Source organism: Pleurodeles waltl, chromosome 3_1 (assembly GCF_031143425.1).
Source record: "Pleurodeles waltl isolate 20211129_DDA chromosome 3_1, aPleWal1.hap1.20221129, whole genome shotgun sequence".
NCBI lineage: Eukaryota > Metazoa > Chordata > Amphibia > Caudata > Salamandridae > Pleurodeles > Pleurodeles waltl.
Window position 1 is genome coordinate 1,749,948,695 of NC_090440.1, and position 21,367 is coordinate 1,749,970,061.

General features: G+C 51.7%; 1 protein-coding gene across 1 annotated transcript in view; it reads right to left on the minus strand.

The window, feature by feature from the left end:
- UNC80 (unc-80 homolog, NALCN channel complex subunit) overlaps positions 1-21,367 on the minus strand; it is a 2,774,722-nt gene that overhangs the window by 2,451,002 nt on the left and 302,353 nt on the right. The gene's annotated exons all lie outside the window — the stretch shown is intronic.

Below are 21,367 nucleotides of genomic sequence, written 5' to 3' on the forward strand. Positions count from 1 at the left end.
TGTTTTCTCAGTACATTATCATGAGTGAAAATCTGTTTGAAAAGTTACCATCAGAAAGAAAAGCAAGTTAAAACGTATGAGCTTTGAAATTTTAGTGTTTAAAGTAATTGGATGGCATATAGTAACTATTTAATTAGCTGGTTCTCTTGATTGTAAATTTTCTTGGGTTGAGGTACATAGGGGGTCATTACGACCCTGGCGGTCAGTGTTAAAGCGGCGGCCAACCCGCCAACAGGCTGGCGGTCCAAAAAATGGAATTCTGACCCTGGCGGGAACCGCCAACACAGGCCGTCGCTTTAACACTCCGACCGCCACGGCGGCACAAACAAACAGCGCGGCGGTCACCGCCAACAGCCAGGCGGCAGACAATGTACCGCCCACCCTATCACGACTCACCAATCCGCCACCTTTTCCGGAGCGGGAGCCCCGCCAATAAAAACACGGCGGAAACAGACATTTCCAATGGGAAACGCTCACCTCGACACACTCCACGCGGAATCGGGACAGCATGGAACCGGAACTCCACATCCTCCCTGCCATTGCCTTCCTGCTCTTCTTCCAGGATCACGAACGTCGCCGCAGACGACAACAGTGAGTACTGCACCTACAACACAGGGGAGGGGGAGGAGGAAAGGTTACGGGCACACACATACGCCACACACCCACCCCCACCCTCACCCCCACCGAAATACCTACACACCAATGCAGATTAAGAAGTCAGAGTGACACCCCTAAACCCCCAAAACAAAAATGCAAAGACAAAAGGCAATGATTGTAAAAATAGAACTATATTATAGCAATAATTAAGTATAGCGAACTTAGCAATATATAAAGAATTATTACACATCTAGAACTATATATATACAAGTAGCAAAAGTCCGGCACAGTTTTGCAAAGTTCAAATGTCCGTGGGCCAATGTGCAGCAACACATGGGCAAAGCCCACACACGAGATCGAGTCCATTGGAGAGAACACTGCTGGGGCATCACAAAAATAAAATACTGGCACCTCAGGGGGAAGGGAAGGGGGGGCACCTCAGCCACATGAGTCCACGACGCCAGATCCACGAAGGGCCTCCATGCCCACTGTGCCATCCTGTGGAGTGCAAAGCCACAGTCTCTCAAGTCTCTACAGTGGGTGGATTGCCCACTGTGCCATCCTGGGGAGTGCAAAGCCACAGTCTCTCAAGTATCTCCAGTGGGTGGTTTGCCCACTGCATTATCCTGGGGAGTGCAAAGCCACAGTCTCTCAAGTCTCTACAGTGGGTGGATTGCCCACTGTGCCATCCTGGGGAGTGCAAAGCCACAGTTTCCAAGTCTCTACAGTGGGTGGATTGCCCACTGTGCCATCCTGGGGGGTGCAAAGCCACAGTCCATCAGGTGGATTACAGAGTCCACTGGTCATGGAGGAGGCATGGTGGGCAGAGTGCCTCGTGAAGCCCTGCCCGACACAGAACCGGGCCTGCCAATGGGCCAGCGGTGCTTGACAGGAGTGCCCAGCGGAGCGGTGCTTGACAGGAGGGCCCAGCGGAGCGGTGCCTGACAGGAGGGCCCAGCGGAGCGGTGCTTGACAGGAGGGCCCAGCGGAGCGGTGCTTGAGATGAGGGCCCAGCGGAGCGGTGCTTGAGATGAGGGCCCAGCGGAGCGGTGCTTGACAGGAGGGCCCAGCGGAGCGGTGCTTGACAGGAGGGCCCAGCGGAGCGGTGCTTGAGATGAGGGCCCAGCGGAGCGGTGCTTGACAGGAGGGCCCAGCGAAGCGGTGCCTGACAGGAGGGCCCAGCGGAGCGGTGCTTGACAGGAGGGCCCAGCGGAGCGGTGCTTGAGATGAGGGCCCAGCGGAGCGGTGCTTGAGATGAGGGCCCAGCGGAGCGGTGCTTGACAGGAGGGCCCAGCGGAGCGGTGCTTGACAGGAGGGCCCAGCGGAGCGGTGCTTAAGATGTGGGCCCAGCGGAGCGGTGCTTGAGATGAGGGCCCAGCGGAGCGGTGCTTGACAGGAGGGCCCAGCGGAGCGGTGCTTGAGATGAGGGCCCAGCGGAGCGGTGCTTGACAGGAGGGCCCAGCGGAGCGGTGCCTGTCTTGGCGGGGCCCTGTTCAGCGGTGCTTCTCACGGCGGGGCCCTGTTCAGCAGTGCTTCTCACGGCGGGGCCCTGTTCAGCGGTGCTTCTCACGGCGGGGCCCTGTTCAGCGGTGCTTCTCACGGCGGGGCCCTGTTCAGCGGTGCTTCTCACGGCGGGCCCTGTTCAGCGGTGCTCCTCACGGCGGGGCCCTGTTCAGCGGTGCTCCTCACGGCGGGGCCCTGTTCAGCGGTGCTTCTCACGGCGGGGCCCTGTTCAGCGGTGCCTGTCTTGTGTTTCGAGTGAACCACACCTGGCCAATACTTCCTGCTCAGTCAGCATCGGACCTTTCCGTTGCGGGGCCCTCCTTTGATGGAGTCCTGGGGCCCTGGGTCTCCTTCTATACCCCCGGAATGGGACTGGTGGGGCCCTCATGGCCAGGTCGGCTGCTCCCTGCCTTTTGCGCTTTGCTGCCCTTGCCCTCCTTGGCAGACTCTCCGTGGCCCTTGGCTCCCTTACCCGATGTGGCAGGTGACGGTGCAAGGCTACCCACCTTGGGGGCAGGCGTATCAGGCTTGTCGCGCCTGCCCTTCAGTTTTTTGCTCCTCTTCCCAGTCGGGGGGCTGGCTGTGCCTTTGCTGCTGGCCGATGTCCCTGCCCAAGGAAAGGGCGGACTCCAAAAACCAGGCACGACGTTCTTGGGAGTTGCTGGGCTGGTGGTGGCTGAGGTGTTTTTGGAACTCTTACGAGATGAAGAGGGTGGGTCAGGTGAGGAAAAGAGGTCCAGTTTATAGAGGAACATTTTTTTAGGAGCAATGGGAAGGGTAGCTGGAGTGGGTATGGGAGTGGAGGAAGAGGATGTGGTTGTAGGAGAGTCAAGTCTGGTGTCTTTGGGTGCAGGTGCTTGGGCTGGAGGCTGACGTGAGGTGGTTGGCTGTTGGTTGGGTGCCTGCCTGCGTTTGTGTGGTTTGGAAGCAGGGGTGACAGACACACTGGGAGAGGGCACAGGGGACGTGTACATGGCAGTGGGGGTGGTGACTGCACGTGTGCGGACTGGGCTGGAGGGTGTGCTGGTGATGGGTGTACTGGCTGATGGTGGTGTGCATGCAGTTGTGAGTGTAGACGTCACAGGGAGGGAGGAGGGAGACGAGGAGGTGGGGGACACAGAGGAGGTAGTGGCTGTTGGCATGTCTGCATCTGTATGTTGCTTTTGTGAATGCTTGTGTGTTCTGTGGTGCTTATGTCTGGATGAGCTTCCCTTGGGTGTTGAGGTGTGTGCAGGCTGGTCTGTAGGTGTGGATGGGATAGGCAGAGGAACAGGGGAGTGGGACTGGGTGGAGGGAGTTAGAAGAGGGAGGCTGGAGACAGGGACAATCGCTGCCGTCAGTGCTGAGGCCAGAGCGTTGAACGATCGCTGATGGGCAGCCTGACCCGAATGAAGGCCCTCCAGGTATGCATTGCTTTGATGCACCTCCCTCTCCACACCCTGGATGGCATTCAAAAGGGTAGACTGCCCAACAATGATGGTCCTCAGGAGGTCAATGACCTCCTCACTGAGGGCAGCAGGGGTGACTGGGGCAGGGCCTGAGGTGCCTGGGGCGAAGGAGATGGCCGCCTTCCTGGCCGTGCGGGCACGGGCCGAAGGCCGAGGGGCTGCTGGGAGGGCGGAGCTGGTGCGCTGGGTGGCGGCTGTACCTGTAGTATCGGTGGGCACGGATGTTGCCGCCACCGCAAGGGAGCTCCCATCCGAGGACGTGTCGGTGTCACTGACGTCTGCACGGGTCCCCGTGGTGGAGGCCCCCTCGCCCTCCGTCTCACTGGTCATGTCGGAGTCCGTTGCATGGCCCTCCGGGGCCATGTGAGATGCAGCTCCCTCTTGCGCCGATGCCACTTCTCCTCCGCCTGATGATGCTAATGCACACATTCACAGAAAAACAAAGAAAATGGGGGGGGGGGAGAAATAAAGACAAGTTGAGTGCATGCATTGGGGACACCGTTGGCGGAGAGGACAGACACAGAAGCCCTCTGCACTACGCTGCGCACTTGGGGTACACTACTCATTCACTGGGACATGCCCTACAAGCCTATGGGCGACAACTGCCCACACAGAACACACAGGTCCATGAATAGCGTTACTAGGCACCCTACAGAGGTGGGGGGCGGGGGCACAGGACCATACCTCACGGAGGGGCCTAGCCTACAGAAATCGCCCTGGCCTAGGGATACCCACAGCCCTCCTCCCCCACCCAGGCACCTCCACTGCGCGCAAATATAGCTGAATGTGCTGGTACTCACCCCCTTGTGTCTGCTGTGATGTCCTCAAGCGCCCATCTAAATCGGGGTAGGCCACCGCCAGGATCCGGGACATCAGGGGGGTCAAGGTACGACTGGCACCCCTACTAGGTTGGGAGGCCATCCCCAGCAGAGCCTCGGCGGTCTTCCTGCTCCCGCAGCGGATGTCCTCCCACCTCTTGCGGCAGTGGGTGCCCCGTCTGTTGTGGACCCCCAGGGCCCGGACGTCCTTGGCGATGGCACGCCAAATATCGATCTTCTGATGGGCGCTGACCTATGTGACATGTACAGGGGGGAAAAGAAACATCATCACTTTTCTGCATGCTCGATGTGAGTGGCCCCCCCTCCCCAAACTTGCCATGTGGCACATGCTCTCATCTGTCGTGCCATGCATTCGTAATTCGCTCCCCTCCCCTCCATCGTACATCCACCCCACTCATCACAGGCATTGCCCACTATGCATTGGCCCTCGTGTACTCACCTGTTGGTCTGGAAGACCGTAGAGTTGCGCATACTGGGGGAGGACCCCGTCCACGAGCTTCTCCAACTCTTCGGAACTGAAGGTGGGGGCCCTTTCCCCAGTCGCAGCAGCCATTGTCACTTCCAGACCGAGGTCACAGCAGCACTTGCAGTATAGGTCCTCTCCTGTGGATGCTCAGGTCTCGTGTGATTAAGCAGAGAGAAAATGGCGGTCACGCCCGCGGCGGTGCGTACCGCGGTGGTGCGTACCGCGCCCGCCGGCGCACATCGTCATTGGCTCCTGAAACCCATAGGGTTCAATGTTAACCAATGCTGCTTTGCGCCGCGGTCTTCGACCGCCTACCGCCGCGGCGTGCCACGCCAGCGCAATGACCTCACTTCACATTGTCACACTTCACAGGTCAGGCAGCTGCCATTTCAAGGGCCCACATGGCTTAATTCCTACTGCGTCACACATGGCTAGGCCTTGCATCGACACTCATACAAGCCATTCAATCCAGAGAGATTCGTGTACTGTGCAGGCTGTGGGAACTTACCTGTGGGTTGATTGACTCTGTGCTACATGTTGTCCTTCCTAGGCACCGTCCGCTGGGACTTGCGAGGAGACGGAGGAATGTTCCCGTGTGCAGACCGCTGGTGGACCTGTCGACAATGGAAGAACAACATGTCATACTCACCTACAGACTCAACAGTGCCACTATACAGGAACTGTGTGCCCAGCTGGAGCCAGACCTGATGTCACCCATCCGCCAACCCACAGGGATTCCGCCTCTAGTGCAGGTGCTGTCAGTACTCCATTTTTTGGCTAGTGGATCATTTCAAACTACAGTGGCCATTTCATCTGGGATGTCTCAGCCTATGTTTTCAAGGGTATTGTCCAGAGTGTTGTCTGCCCTGATGAAATACATGCGGAGCTACATCATTTTCCCTGAGGTGGGTGACTTGCCTACAGTGAAGGGTGATTTCTATGCCCTTGGACACATTCCCAATATCATTGGTGCCATTGATGGCACCCATGTGGCTTTGGTCCCCCCAAAAGACAATGAACAGGTGTACAGGAACCGAAAAAGTTATCATTCCATGAATGTCCAGGTGGTCTGTTTGGCTGACCAGTACATCTCCCATTTAAATGGCAAGTTCCCAGGGTCAGTGCATGACGCGTACGTCATGCGAAATAGCAGCATCCCTTATGTGATGGAACAGCTACAGAGACAGCGTGTGTGGCTAATTGGTGACTCTGGTTACCCCAACCTGCCTTGGCTATTGACCCCAGTGAGGAATCCCAGGACAAGGGCAGAGGAACGGTACAATGAGGCCCATGGGCGTACTAGGAGGGTGATCGAGCGGACCTTCGGCCTCCTGAAGGCCAGGTTTAGGTGCCTGCATAGGACAGGTGGATCCCTAATGTACTCACCAAAGAAGGTGTGTCATATCATCGTGGCCTGCTGCATGCTTCACAACCTGGCTTTGCGACGCCAGGTGCCTTTCCTGCAGGAGGATGGTCCAGATGGTGGTGTGGTGGCCGCTGTGGAGCCTGCGGAGAGTGAAGAGGAGGAAGACGAAGAGGACGACACAGACAACAGGGACAGAGTGATACTGCAGTATTTCCAGTAACACACAGGTAAGAATCTACTCCTGCATTTTATTATATCTGTAACAGTACTGGCTCTCTACTGTCTGACCTTTCACCCCAATGTATGGTAACTTAGTTGTGAATTTGCCTTCCTATTTCAGTGATCTGGTCCCCACGGAGTGCCCTCTGGTTTATTTCCCCATGGACTACCGCTGTGTGACACTGGTATGTTGTCATCACAATGTAATTGGACATTTTTGGTTGGTTATATTGAATACATTTGGTTTAAAAAAATAAATAGCAGACTCCAGATGGTTTTTGTGCAATAATTGTGTTTATTGAAGTGCAAAAATTGGTGTATAGTTCAAAAAGGGTGATGGGTGATGGTGGGGGCATGTCCATGGCAGAGTTCAGACTCTCGTTCGCACAGGTGCATTGTCCATATGCCTGTGGAAGGTGGAGCAGGGGCAGTTCAAGGTTGGACAGGGTGAACAAGTGGGACAGTGGGATGACATCCGGGGGGATCCGTGCATGGCGGGGGTCTTGACATCCTACTCTGTCTTCTTCCTAGGTCTCAGGCCTTTCTTGCGGGGTGGTTCATGTTCTGCAGGGGTGAGGTCCGGGTGGCCCGTTGCTGTTGTGTCGGGGCCTCCTGACCACTAGCGCCGGCGGAGGTGGTGGGCTGTTCTTCCTCCATGCTAGTGGCAGGGGCCCTTTGGGGGGCCACATGGTCCCGCAATGTGGTGACAATCTGGTTGAGTGCCACCACGATTGTACCCATTGCGGAACTGATGCTGCGCAGTTCTTCCCGGAACCCCATGTACTGGCCATCCTGCATGGCCTGGATCTCCTGGAACCTGGCCAGGACCGTCGCCATTGTCTCTTGGGAGTGGTGGTACGCTCCCATGATGGTGGTGAGGGCCTCTTGGACAGTGGGTTCCCTAGGCCTGTCCTCCCTCTGTCGCACAGCAGCCCTCCCAGTTCCCCTTTGTTCCTGGGCCTCTGTCCCCTGGACGGTGTGCCCACTACCACTGCCCCCAGGTCCCTGTTGTTGTTGGGGTGGTGGGTTGCCCTGGGTGCCCTGTAGTGGTAGACACACCGCTGCTTGACCTGTCCTGGAGACAGAGGCATGGGCTCGCTGGGTGGGTACTGTGCTGGGGTTTCCAGAGGGGGGTAGGTCTGCTGTGGCCTGTGGCTGCCTGAGGGGAACCGACTGTCTAGAGGTCCCCGATGGTCCGGGCTGGTCATCAGGTTCTAGGTCGACAGAGCTGCTGTCATCACTGGGGGCCTGTTCTGGGGGTGGGATGGACATTTCTGGAACCTCCGGGCCGGTGTGTTGGCGTTCGGGCCCTGCAGGGGTAAAAGAGTATGGTTATTGCTTCTGTGTGTGCCATGGCGTGCGATTTGTGGGTGCCCTTGTCCCCCAGTGCTGGCATTCCCTTGTGGGAGGAGTTGTGAGGGTGGTTTTGGGGGGGGGGGGGTGGGTATGTGCAGTGGTCATGCTTAGGTGATGGGTGTCCATGGTTTGTGTTGGCATTCAGGGGTTGGTGTTGGTTTGGGTGGGTTGTGCTGGTGAGACATTAGCAGGGAGGATATGTGCTGGGGGTTGGGGGTGAGGGTGGGGGTGTGGGTTGGCATGCTGGTGGTTGGGGGGGGGTGAAGTAGTTGAGATTAGACTTACCAGAGTCCATTCCTCCGCCTACTCCAGCGAGGCCCTCAGGATGCAGGATGTTCAAGACCTCTTGCTTCCATGCTGTGAATTCGGGTGGAGTGGGTGGGGGTCCGCCGCCAGTCTTCTGCACAGCGATGTTGTGTCTTGACACCATCGTCCGCACCTTCCCCCGTAGGTCGTTCCAGCGCTTTCGGATGTCTTCCCAATTTCTGGGATGCTGTCCCACAGCGTTGACCCTGTCGACGATCCTTTGCCATAGCTCCGCCTTCCTGGCTATTGTGGTGTGCTGCACCTGTGTGCCGAAGAGCTGGGGCTCTACCCTAATTATTTCCTCCACCATGACCCTGAGTTCTTGGTCCGAGAACCTGGGGTGTCTTTGGGGTGCCATGGCGTGGTGTGGATGAGATGTGGGGTGGTGTTTGTGGTGATGAGTGTGGTGGTGTGTGGTGTTTTGTGCGTAGATGTAGTGTGGGGGATGATGTTCCTGTGTGTGTTGTGGTTTGCGTTCCCTGTGCTCTCTCTCTGTGTATTGCGCCTTGTCTCAGAATTTTGATTTGGGGGGGTTTGTGGGTGATGTGGGTGTGTGTTTTATATCGTATTGATTGTGTGGGAGTGGTGTTTGTATGTGTATCAGGTGTGTGCATTTGTAATTGTCCAATGTGGCAGTGTTTTGTAGATGTGTGTGTATTTTGAGTGCAGCGGTGCGTACCGCCAATGGGATACCGCGGTTGAAAGACCGCCGCGTGGATTCGTGGGTTGTAATGGCATGGGCGTATTTCTGTTGGCGTGACGGTGGAGGTTTGGTCATCTCCAGTTTATCGCTGACCGCTGATGTGGCGGCCTTCAGTGGAGGTCGGGTTTTTGGCGGTTTGGCAGTTGTGGGTCAGAATGACCCTGGCGGGTTACCGCGGCCGCGGCGGTGTTATGGCGGTCTTCTGACCGGCGGTAACTGCCTTTTACCGCCAGGGTCATAATGACCCCCATAGTCTGTATCAAGTCTGATACTGAAATCTGATGCTGTCTGGTGATGATAAGTTTAGAGGTAAAAGCATTGCACCAGGCCACAGAGTTATGAGGAAAGAAAAGGACATGCACTGCAGCACTTTTTGAGCCAAGAATTCTTTAACCTTTTGTAGCCTTTTTGGGGAAGGTGGTGCTAGGGTAAATGATAGTTGTTTGAACTAGCAATACAGACAGAGTTTTCTTTTTTTTTTCGCTGTTGAAGTTAATATGCTTGTTAGTTCGCTTGACTGAAGTGCTCAGGACAGTGTATGCTGATGACAAACAATGAGGCAGTAAGGCCATAAGTGCCCACAAAGCACAAAGGTCTCTTAATTAAGCTTCTTTCAATAGCTGCTATTTGAAAATTAAGCCAAATGAATAAGTTACTTACCTTCGGTAACGCTTTTTCTGGTGGATACAGTAACTACCTGTGGATTCCTCACCAAAAGAATTCTCCCCTCGCGCCAGCCTTCGACGGAAATTTCTTCTAGCTCTGCACGTCAACGATGACGTCACAATCGCCCGACTCCACGCGACGCCACATGACGTCATCTAGGCAATAAGAAGCCGCCGTCGACGTGCAGACGTCAGTTATCATAATTTTTTACGTGCCATAGAGGCGAACAGGTTAAAACATATAGAGCACACACTAATCCAGAATAGACTAAAATAAAACATTTCATATAATAAAATATATATATCACAGTTATGAATGCTCAATTCGAGATAGAAAAAAACAAATATATATATGTACAATTCCAGACCAAAATGTCCTTTTCACTATCTTAGATTGCAAAGGAAAAGTATATACAATGAATACAACCATATGCATGTGAAAGCTATATACATATATATACAAGTCCAAGGATGCGCACCCAAAGAGATCCTGGTTTGACCAGTCAGGAAATGGGGAGGTGGGTGGGACCCTGAGGAATCCACAGGTAGTTACTGTATCCACCAGAAAAAGCGTTACCGAAGGTAAGTAACTTATTCTTCTGATGGATACACCTACCTGTGGATTCCTCACCAAAAGAATAGAGTCCCCAAGCAGTATAACCTCCGGTGGTGGGTGCCCGAATGGTCAAACCAAGAAATCTTGCAGCACAGAGCGAGCAAAATGGCCATCCCTCCTGACCTCAGAGTCCAAACAGTAATGCTTGGCAAAAGTATGGAGGGATGCCCAGGTCGCTGCCCTGCAGATGTCAGCCACAGGAATACCTCTAGCCAAAGCCGATGAAGCTGCTTTGGCCCTGGTGGAATGGGCACGAAGCCCCACAGGTGGATCTCTCTTCGCCAAAGAATAGCAGATCCCCACGTATCCAACGAAGAGCTGTTCATCCTGTCTGAACTCTTTCGTCCTGGCGACATAGAAGCTCAGTGCTCTTCGCGGATCCAGCCGGTGGAGCCTTTCTTCCTCCTTGGATGGGTGAGGTGGAGGGTAAAAGGAAGAGAGAGTAATTGACTGCCCCAGGTGAAAGGGTGTAACAACCTTCGGTAGGAAAGCTGCCTTGGTCCTCAACACCACTTTGTCCTTGAAGAAGGAAAGGAATGGGGTTTCTACAGTTAGAGCCTGAAGCTCACTAACCCTTCTGGCAGATGTTATTGCCACCAGGAAAACAGTTTTAAATACTAGAAACCGTAAAGAACAAGAGTGCATGGGTTCAAACGGGGCCCCCATAAGAAAAGTTAAAACCAAGTTAAGGTCCCACTGAGGCATAACGAATGGCGTGGGCGGATACTTATTAGTGAGTCCCTTTAGAAACTTTAAAACAATTGGTGATTTAAAGAAGGATGGTTGATCAGGAAGGCACAGAAAAGCAGATAGTGCAGACAGATAACCCTTAACAGTGGCAACTGAAAAACCTTTCTGTGCCAAATAGAGCGCAAATGACAAAATGTCAGATAAAACAGCTCTTAAAGGATCTAAACTATTCTCTCCACACCAGCTTGTAAACTTAGCCCAACGATTTGCATAGATTGACTTGGTGGAGTGTCGCCTGGCCGATAGAATAACTTCCACCACATCTGGATGGAGAGAAAAGGAACTCAGATTGCCCCGTTCAATCTCCAGGCATGAAGATGCAGGCTCTGGAGGTGGGGGTGTAGAATCTGCCCCTGCGACTGCGAGAGGAGGTCCACCCTGCAAGGGAGACGGAGCGGAGGGCACTGAGAGAGTTGGAGTAGGTCCGAATACCACACCCTTCTCGGCCAATCCGGAGATATTAAGATGACTTGAGCTCGATCCTGGCGGATTTTCCTGAGAACTCAAGGAATCAAGGGCATGGGGGGAAACGCGTAAAGCAACTGACCCTTCCAGGACATCTGAAACGCGTCCCCAAGAGCTCCTTGCACCGGATACTGGAGGCTGCAAAACAGTGGGCACTGCGCATTCTCTCGAGTTGCAAACAGATCTATTTGTGGATATACCCACATCTGGAAGATATACAGAACTAGATCTGGATAAAGACGCCACTCGTGGTCGACCGAGATGCGTCGACTGAGAATGTCTGCACGCACATTCAGGACTCCGGCCAAATGATGTGCAATCAAGCAGATCTTGTGGTCCTGAAGCCAGGACCAGAGTCGAACAGCTTCTCTGCAGAGAAGATACGACCCCACTCCTCCCTGTTTGTTTAAATACCACATCGCGGTCGTGTTGTCCGTTAGAACCTGGACTGACTGACCGCGAATGGAAGGGAGGAAGGCCTTGAGTGCCAGTCGTACTGCCCGCAATTCTAACAGATTGATGTGTAATTTCTGTTCTACTGGAGACCAAAGGCCTTTGATCTCCAGGTCCCCCAGATGAGCTCCCCACCCTAGAGTGGAAGCATCCGTTACCACTGAGGCCACTGGTGGGGGTAGCGAGAACGGCCTTCCTTGAGACAGGTTGTCGACCGCTGCCCACCATTGAAGATCCACTGCAGTGTCTCTGGAGATCTTTATCGAGTCCTCAAGATCCCCTTTGTGCTGAAACCACTGCCTGCGGACGCACCACTGGAGAGCCCTCATGTGCCAGCGTGCATGAGTGACCAACAGTATGCAAGAAGCAAACAGACCGAGCAGACAAAGGACTTTGAGGATTGGAACTACCGCTCCATTTTGAAACATTGGAACCAAAGCCTGTATGTCCTGAACCCGCTGTGGCGGAGGAAAGGCCCGATTCAATGTCGTGTCCAATACTGCCCCTATGAACAGGAGGCGTTGAGAGGGCTCCAGGTGAGAGTTGGGTACATTGACTGAAAACCCCAGGTCGTACAACAATTGAGTCGTCGACTGGAGATGGCACCGCACGAGCTCTGGAGTACTGGCTTTGATCAACCAATCGTCCAGATAGGGAAACACAGCGAACCCTTTTCTTCTGAGCTCTGCCGCTACCACCGCCATCACCTTCGTGAAGACTCGAGGTGCTGAAGTAAGACCAAACAGGAGGACCGCAAACTGATAATGTTGTGATCCCACCACAAAACGGAGATACTTCCAGTGCGATCTGAGGATCGGAATATGAAAATACGCGTCCTGCAAATCGACCTACACCATCCAGTCTCCTTCGTTCAACACCAAAAGAACCTGTGAGAGGGTCAGCATTTTGAAATTTTCCTGTTTGAGGAACCAATTCAAAATCCTCAAGTCCAAAATCGGTCTCAGCCTACCATCCTTCTTGGGAATCAGAAAGTATCTTGAATAGCACCCCTGACCCCTCTCTTGCTCGGGAACCAACTCTATTGCACCTTTTTGTAATAGGGATAATACCTCCTGCTGTAACAGGAGAAAATGATCTTCCGAACAGAATGATGGGCGGGGAGGGAGGCTGGGAGGAAATTCCCGAAAGGGAAGAGCGTACCCCCTCTTCACAATGTCGATGACCCAGGAGTCTGATGTTATGACCTCCCACATTGGAAGAAAAAGGGTAAGTCTCCCCCCTACTGGAGACGAATGGACAGGGAATGGTGGAGGACTACGGCTGCTTTCCTTGCTGCACCCCTCCCGAGGAAGAGGAAGAGGCAGAGTGGCTCCTCTCGTACGGACTCTGCCCCTGCCCCTGAAGGATCTGTAAGGCAGGGTAGAAGCAGTTTGTTGTGGTCCTTGCAGTCTTCCTCGAAAGGAACCACGACCAAATCCTTTAAATCTCCGAAAGCCTCTAAAGGTGGATGAGGCCGACGACTGGAGTTCCAAGGATCTAGCTGTCGTTCTGCTCTCTTTAAAACGTTCTAAGGCTGAGTCAGCCTTAGAACCGAAGAGCTTTTCCCCATCAAACGGAAGATCAAGGAGCATAGCCTGCACGTCCGTCGAGAAGCCTGATGATCTAAGCCAAGACTGACTCCTAGAGACTATGGTCGTGCCCATAGCCCTAGCCACCGAGTCCGAAGTGTCCAAACCAGACTGGATTACTTGCGTCGCAGCCGCTTGAGCATCCGAAAAGAGTTGCAGCATCTCCTGTGACACATTAGGATGGCCCTTTGCCTCTTCCATAAGGGCATGTATGTAACGTCCCAGTATGCATGGGGCATTGGAAGATTTCAGGGCCATACTGCACAATGAAAATGTCTTTTTAGCAGTATGGTCCATCTTTTTCGACTCTCTATCAGCAGGAACCCCAGGAAACGAGCCAGGCGAGGTTCTGGAGGAACATGAAGCTTGAACAACAAGGCTCTCCGGGGTTGGTTGCCTGGAAAGAAACACCGGATCCCCAGGCGCCGTCCTGTAACGCCGAGCCACCGCTCTGTTGACCGCAGCGGTGGATACAGGCTTCATCCAAATATCCTTAATAGGGTCCAGCAGAGCCTCATTGAATGGAAGAAGAGGCTCAGCAGAAGCAGATGCCGGATGGAGGACCTCTGTCAATAAATTTCTCTTAACCTCCGTGGTAGGAAGAGTAATATCCAAAAAGTCTGCAGCCTTACGAATGACCTTATGGAAAGAAGCTGCTTCCTCTGTGATCTCTCCAGGAGAAGCTAGATCCCATTCCGGGGTAGTGTCAAGGCCACTAGCCGAGTCCAGACCCTGGAAGTCACCTGAGGGCTCTACAACTTCTCCTTCCTCCAGGTGTTGCCTCGCATACTCCTCCTCTTCCAAGAGACGAAGGGCCAGGCGCCTTGATCTAAGTTTGGACTCCAAGCCTGGAGTCGATAAGGCGTCAGCTGACGCCGAAGATCTCCGTCGGCGCCGAACCTCGGATTTGTCCGAAGCCGGAGGCTCCGGCTCCACAGCATTCTTGGACGTCGATGGGATCCGAGGCGAATCCGACGGCGCCGTAACAGGTGTAGACATCCTGATCGACGTCGTAGGCATCGGCGCAGCTTCAGACGCCGCAGACATAAACGGGGTGAACGGCGCCGACTTGAAAGACGCCGGAACACCCAAGTCGTAGGCCAAAGGCCCAGACGGACCTGCGTGACTTCCACCCGGCGCCATGGAAGCAAAGATGTTAAACATAGCGATCAAAAACGCTGCAGGATCCGATCCCGGAGTCGGGAAAGCCGGGTACTGTTGTTGCTGCACCGGCGCCGGCAAAGCTGCCGAAGAGGGTCCAGGTAACTCCTGGCCAGGAGAACCTTCAGGCCTCTGGAGAGGCTCGACCTCAAAGACTGACCCAGGTGACGTCGGGGTCGCCGGAGGTGGAGGGGTGACGGTCGGGCTTATCTCCCACGTCGGACGACGGCGAGTCGACGGAGAAGCCGATCTGGACCTGGACCGTCCCTTGCTCGATCGGCGTTGAGATCCATGATGGCGCCGAGAGCCACTATGGTGATGACGAGACCTAGAGGATCTCGACGAAGAGTCCCTCCTATGATGCCTCTCTTTCTTCTTCTTGGACCGGGCCAAGAATAACTTCGCCTCTCTTTCTTTGAGTGCCTTAGGGTTCATGTGCTGGCACGAACCGCATGCCTCGACCTCATGATCGGAACTAAGGCACCAGAGGCAGTTTTCGTGGGGGTCGGTAACCGACATCCGACCCCCGCATTGGTTACAAGGTTTAAAGCCAGATTTTCTAGGCTGCGACATCGCAACCGTCCGTTGGTAACAGTAGCTCCCTGTGAGCCTCAAAGAAACAACCGTTATTCGAGCACGGAAAAAAGGGAACTGACGTCTGCACGTCGACAATGGCTTCTTATTGTCTAGATGACGTCATGTGGCGTCGCGTGGAGTCGGGCGATTGTGACGTCATCGTCGACGTGCAAAGCTAGAAGAAATTTCCGTCGAAGGCTGGCGCGAGGGGAGAATTCTTTTGGTGAGGAATCCACAGGTAGGTGTATCCATCAGAAATTCAGAACCAGATCCTGTAGGACACTATGAGGTTTTATTTGTGTGAAGTCTTAGGTAATGACAAGTCTAAGGAAAAACATGTATCAATATGCTGGTTAGTGGCATCATTGTAGCTATAGCTTTAACTACTGGAGTAGCCTGCTTATATTTTGTTATTTTTGGCAGAACCACAGGAGTAAGGCTCAGGAGCAGTCAGTGCCATAGAGGACCCATGTCAAGCATGTTAACTAGCAACCAGTTCTAGCTTATTAGATAACAGCACTTCAGATGCTGAGACTTGAAAAAACATGCTCATCGTGGTAACAACACTACAAGATACAGTAAGCATTGTTGGCTGAAAGGCTGAAACCCCAGACTGTCTGAAGGTGTTACACATTGTAAATCAGCACAGAAACTCAACAGAACTGCAATTCAACAGCACTGTAGCCACCTGTCAGCATCAATTCTTAAAGATCTGCAGACTTGGAGCAGAGTTAATCATGTCAACTTGACCAAAGGATACTGACAGGAGTAAAACATAGTTACTCATATGCCAGGATTAACCTGAAAAAAGGTCACAAGGTCTGTCTGACCATGTGACAGATTTGACTCTGAAAGACTTATTCAGTTCAGGCACTTCTCAGAACAATGATTGAAATATTAGTATGACTGGACATGTCATGATCACATCTGAAGCACCAGCTAGGATGGGAGCAAATCAGTCATGGATCTGTCGTGCATGTGAAATTGTAATAAAGTCCTGGCGGAGTCCGTCACACCTGACTCCACTTTAGCGCTGCTACATCTCATTATGAAAAATAAATGAAATAAAACAAGACAGAAGTATTTGTAGAGTGCACATTCAGCCTTAATGGTCTTCTGCCACTATGGATAGATAACTGGTGTTTATTCTTGTCAAACAGCCTTGTACACATTTTATAAACACTGAAGCGAAAGACTAAGTGAACCTGCTTCAATATGAACCAGTTACAGTGGGGTCAAACACAGACCGCTACAGTGGATGCATTGGTATACTGAGCCACTATCCTTAGTTTACAGCATTATTTATGACAAAGTAAAACTGTAATTTATACATTTTACTCCAGTTATAAGAAAAAAGGTCAACTGAAGACCGTGCAGATTTTGTTACTTGACCTGTAAGTCTAGTCGCAATTGTTGATTTTTGAAGCCCTCATTCAATTGCGTTAAGGGCATAAAATGTCAATCTGCAATAAAAACGAAGGGGGTGGGGGGCAAAAGGGGCTGTGATGACTCAAGAAGTCAGAGTCTAAAAGGGGCTCAGACAAGAAATGATGTAAGGATCAAGGCAGACAGCTAAAGCTGAGCAGAAATAGGACAATACAAAAAGGAGAAAAGAGTGAAGATATCATCCATAGGTTACACCTTAATTCCCTAAGGAGCAGCAGAAAACTGCTTATAACACTTGATCTCTAAATAAATACTCAAAGGAGAGAAGGAGGATAAGGAAAAGAGGAGAGCGGAACACCGAAGAAGGGAATGGATATGGAGAGGCCAAGAGAGATGACAGGAGAAGGGTGAAGAGGACTGGAATCTTTTATGAATCAGCAGATTCCGTCTCAATGAAATAATTTTCACAATAACCAAAATTATAAACTGCAGCCTCTGGTCACCTCCTCTCACAACAACCATGCTCCCCTAGTGAAGTACAGAGGTCTGTATGGTCCTCCATATGCTCATGCCTCTGAACATTTAGGCCCTCATTACGACCACAAAACCGCCAAAGTCGCGGACGACAGAAGACTGCCAGTGTTGGCGGTCCAAAGACTGCCATATTAGGAGCCAAATTGGATATCTGCCCGTTTACGGGTGGAATGTCGGCCTGGCCAACAGCGGAAGAGAGGTGTTTCCACCGCAAGCACTGCCACGCCAACAGGACTCTGCCAGCTGTATTACGATATGTAATTTGGCGCAGTGTTACCTGAACGGCGGTGCGTTGCTGGCGGTGGAAAACACCAAGACCCACCCTCTCCCGGACGACCGCCTCACCGAGACAGGTAGGTGGACCATCCGAAAGGGGGGGGGGGGATGTTGTGTGCATATGTATGGTGTTTGCGTGTATATGTAGTGGTATGGGTGTGCGTGAGTGCGTCTGTGTATGTATGTGTGTGGAGGATGTGTATGTCTGCATGTATGCGGAGGGGAGGGGATGTGTTGGGGTGTGAGTGAGTAGGTGTGTGTATTGGGATGTATGCGTGTGGGGGTGCATGTGTGCAAGTCTGCGAGTGAGTGGCTGTCTGCGTGGATGTGTGCGGGTGAGGGGGTGCACGTGTGCAAGTCTGCGAGTGAGTGGGGGTGTGTGTGGATGAGTGCATATGCGGAGGGGGAGTGTGTGAATGTATGCATGTGTGGAGGGGTGAGGGTGTGCATGAATGTGGAGGGGGTAGGGGTGTGAATGATTGCGGAGGGGGGTTGTGTATGTGTGAGTACGAGTGGGGGGTGTGTATGTCAGTGTGAGAGCGGATGGGGGTGTTTGTATGAATGTGTGCGGTTGGGTGGGGGGGTGTCTGGATGTGTGTGGACAGGTGGGAGGGTGTCTGGATGTGTGGGGGTGCATGTGCCGGCCACAGGAATGGGGATTCCTGACACTGGGTGCGTTACCGCCAGGATTTTCAAAGCAGGGCGACCGCCGTGAAAATCCGGGCAGTTCGCTGCCTCCTAATATGGCCAGCGGCCTTAGGCCTGCTGCCAGGCCCAGAGGGGCTCACCACTGGCTGCGCCAGTCCGACTGGACCAGCGGGACTGGTGCCGTTGTGGCAGTCTGGCTTTGGCTAAACCGCACAACTCGTAATGTGGCGATCTTTACCAGCAGGTCCCTGGCGGTTAGACTGTCACCTTGAGTTTGGAGGTCTTATGACCGTCAAACTCATAATGAGGCCCCCAGTGTAACAGAATCAACCCCATACCACGGTGTTCCTAATATGACTAATACTACTCCAACTCAGCTAGCATTTTAAAGGAACTGGCTAATAAAAAAACAGCCATTTGTTGTCCAGGCCAGAATACACGTATAATGAACTGTGTGTCAAGGACATTCACTCATTTTTAGTAACCCTGACAAAGCTTTGAGAGGGCAGGACCCTAGGCCCTAATGGTTCCCAGGGGAATTGTCTTAAAGCTACAGCCTCAAAGATTATTGGTCCATAACATTCCGTGCCACTAGGAGCAACAGATAAAGGGGGGTTGTCATCAGACCTCCGTGTGACAGAGATTGTGGTGAATCATAAAACTGGGAGACCTCCCGAGAGCTGTTCCATCTATCATTCGATTTCTTTATTGAAGTTGGAGACCAGTCTGTTAACACAAGTCATTGGGTTATTGGTGACCAGGGACCAATCTAGTTTTATGCCCAAAAGGAGCACTGGACATAATATTCAATATGTTCAATGCCCTGGCTCTGGAGGACAGATTCCCAGGACCTCTGGCTCTTTTCCTAGCCAACTTCAAGAATCAGTTTGATTTGGTGAGCTGGTCTTATATGTTCTTGCTATTAGAATGTCTCAATTTTGGTCCCTGTTTCTGCCACAATGCTCATTTACTATAAACAGACATTTTGCCTCAGGTTCGTCTTGGAGGGATGGTCACTGCGTCCTTTCCTATATGCTGAGGGACAAGGAATAGCTGCCCTGTCTCCCCTTTTATCTGCTCTTGTCCTCAAGCCATTAGGTGAATGAATCATAATTGATGATTTCTCATATGCAGACGTTCTAATTTAATTATTTACATTTTTCATTTCTCTCAGTGATCTTGCCGAGTCGGGTGCACGGATGAAACAGTTCCTTCATACTTTTGGTGACCTTTTGGCTTGGCTTCATCTTGGAGGGGTGGTCACTTCGTCCTTTCCTATATGCCAAGGGACAAGGCATGACTGCCCCGTACACCCTTTTATTTGCTCTTGTCATTGAGCCATTAGATGAATGCATCAGAATTGATGATTTTTTATATGCAGACGTTTTAATATAATTATTTAAATTTTTCATTTCTACCAGTGATATTGCGGAGTCGGGTCTGCGGATGAAACAGGTCCTTTGTACTTTCGGTGACCTTTTGGGTCTCCACCTCACCAAATGCAAATCTACTCTCTTTTTTATGGGCATGCCTCCTGCCGATGACCCATAGTACAGACATATGTACTGGACGGGTTCCGTTATTTGGGCATTTTTGTCACTCGAAAACCACAGAGAGCGTGGACAATGACTATTCAGGTTTAAATTGATAGAGCGACAGCCGACGTGAAATACTGGCTGGCCCTCCCAATGTCTATGTTGGGCTGATCAGCGATATTGAAACTGGTGACATTGCCTTAGCTCCTTTATATGCTACAGAATTTCCCTTTCTCAGTTCTTAAATCCTTTTTCCTTAAAGTCAATGCGGTTCTGCATAGCTTCTTGTGGGGCAGAGGAGTAGTTTGTATATCCATCCGGAATTGCTGAAAATCTTCATATGATGGGGGTATTGCTACCCCAGATATTTACAATTACTAATGTCCATCTTATGGTTGTCAACGAGTGGTGGTTTGACCGTGAGCGCAACCTGACTTATGCACTGGAGAAGAGGGCGATGCAGGAGACCTTGTTGCTCCACCTGTTGTAAGGGGGCTTGACGCATGCTGTCCTTCCTCTGGGTACCAAGGTCTTCCCTACTTTGTGGCAGAATTCGACAAAGAGGATTGGATGGGGAAGAATTATATCCAAGACGCCCCTGTGGGCGGGACTGCCCTATGCCAGGTGTCTGCCTCTCGGGCTTCCACCTGTGGGATTTGATCAGCATCTCGCACCTGGGAGATGTAATGGATGGTGCGGACAAGAAGCCCTTCACGGATCTTCAGGCAGAGTTTGACCAACATTGTACTCAATATCAGAATAGCTGAAACTGTCATGTTTTACTTGGCTTTATGTGATATCTCCTCTTTCCTGGTTTCATTGTAAGAAGGTGGCATTTTAAGTGCCCCTTCTGGAGTCCATGCACTGGACACTGTTGTTTCCTGAGTGTTCATGTATGATCTTCTTTTGAGCTACATTGTATTGTGGACTATGCTGACCCTTTTCTTGGGCACTTGTGGGTATGTACATATTCTCCTTCAAGATGGCTGATGTACTGATGTTGGACCTATACTTCTGATTTCCTACAATTTTTTTAAAGCGACTTAGTCAAATGTTTCTCAAAAATAGACGTTCGCTCCGCATATGTCACAAAGGCATACAATTTATAAAAATTATTTGCCTGAATTTTGGGACGTCAAGTTCAATAAGCCAAAGACAAATACATGAATTTGCTGAGGCTTAATTGTCTCCATCAATGTTTTCAATGTCACCTTACCCAAAAGAAATCAGACTGAAGAGTGCTCACTTTTGGATGAGGTTAGTGAATTCTCTTATTACTAATTATATTAAAGGCTTGATTCAAATGTTAACAAGTAGATTAAAGTTAGCACAGACTGAGGTTCAGCCCAAAGGATATGGAAAAATAACACTGTGCTACATTTTTCATGGCTGTTTTAGAATGTTTTAGTGACCTACCCGAGGCAGATTTGTGTGTTGGAAACAAGTTTAGACTTGGCCCCGACTAACAGTCGCAAACTACTGGCTGGGTGCAAACTCTGCACTGTAATTACTGGTACCATGTGATAAAAGACTGACAGTACCAGGCAATTTCAAGTTAAACTCTAACTCCACAGAATGAGAGATGTAACTCATAACTGTGAAAAATGATGGTTTGGAATGCTACCAAGAACAAATACTAGTGTTCTAAACTATGTACAAGCACTCCTCCCATCACCTTTTGTGTTTGATGCATTGCCTTAAGTGGAAAAGGTTTCATAGCCTGAGGTTTGTCCCTTGATTGCTGTGCCACAAGATCTAAGCGATACCTCATGCCTGATATGGCAGACACTGCACTGGATTTGGGTGTGTTCCCTTACAGAGGGTGCCTGACAGGGTAGTTTAGAATGGGATTTTCCACAGGGAGCATCGTCAGTCCTGATTTACATGAGCTGGACCTCTGACTACAGTGA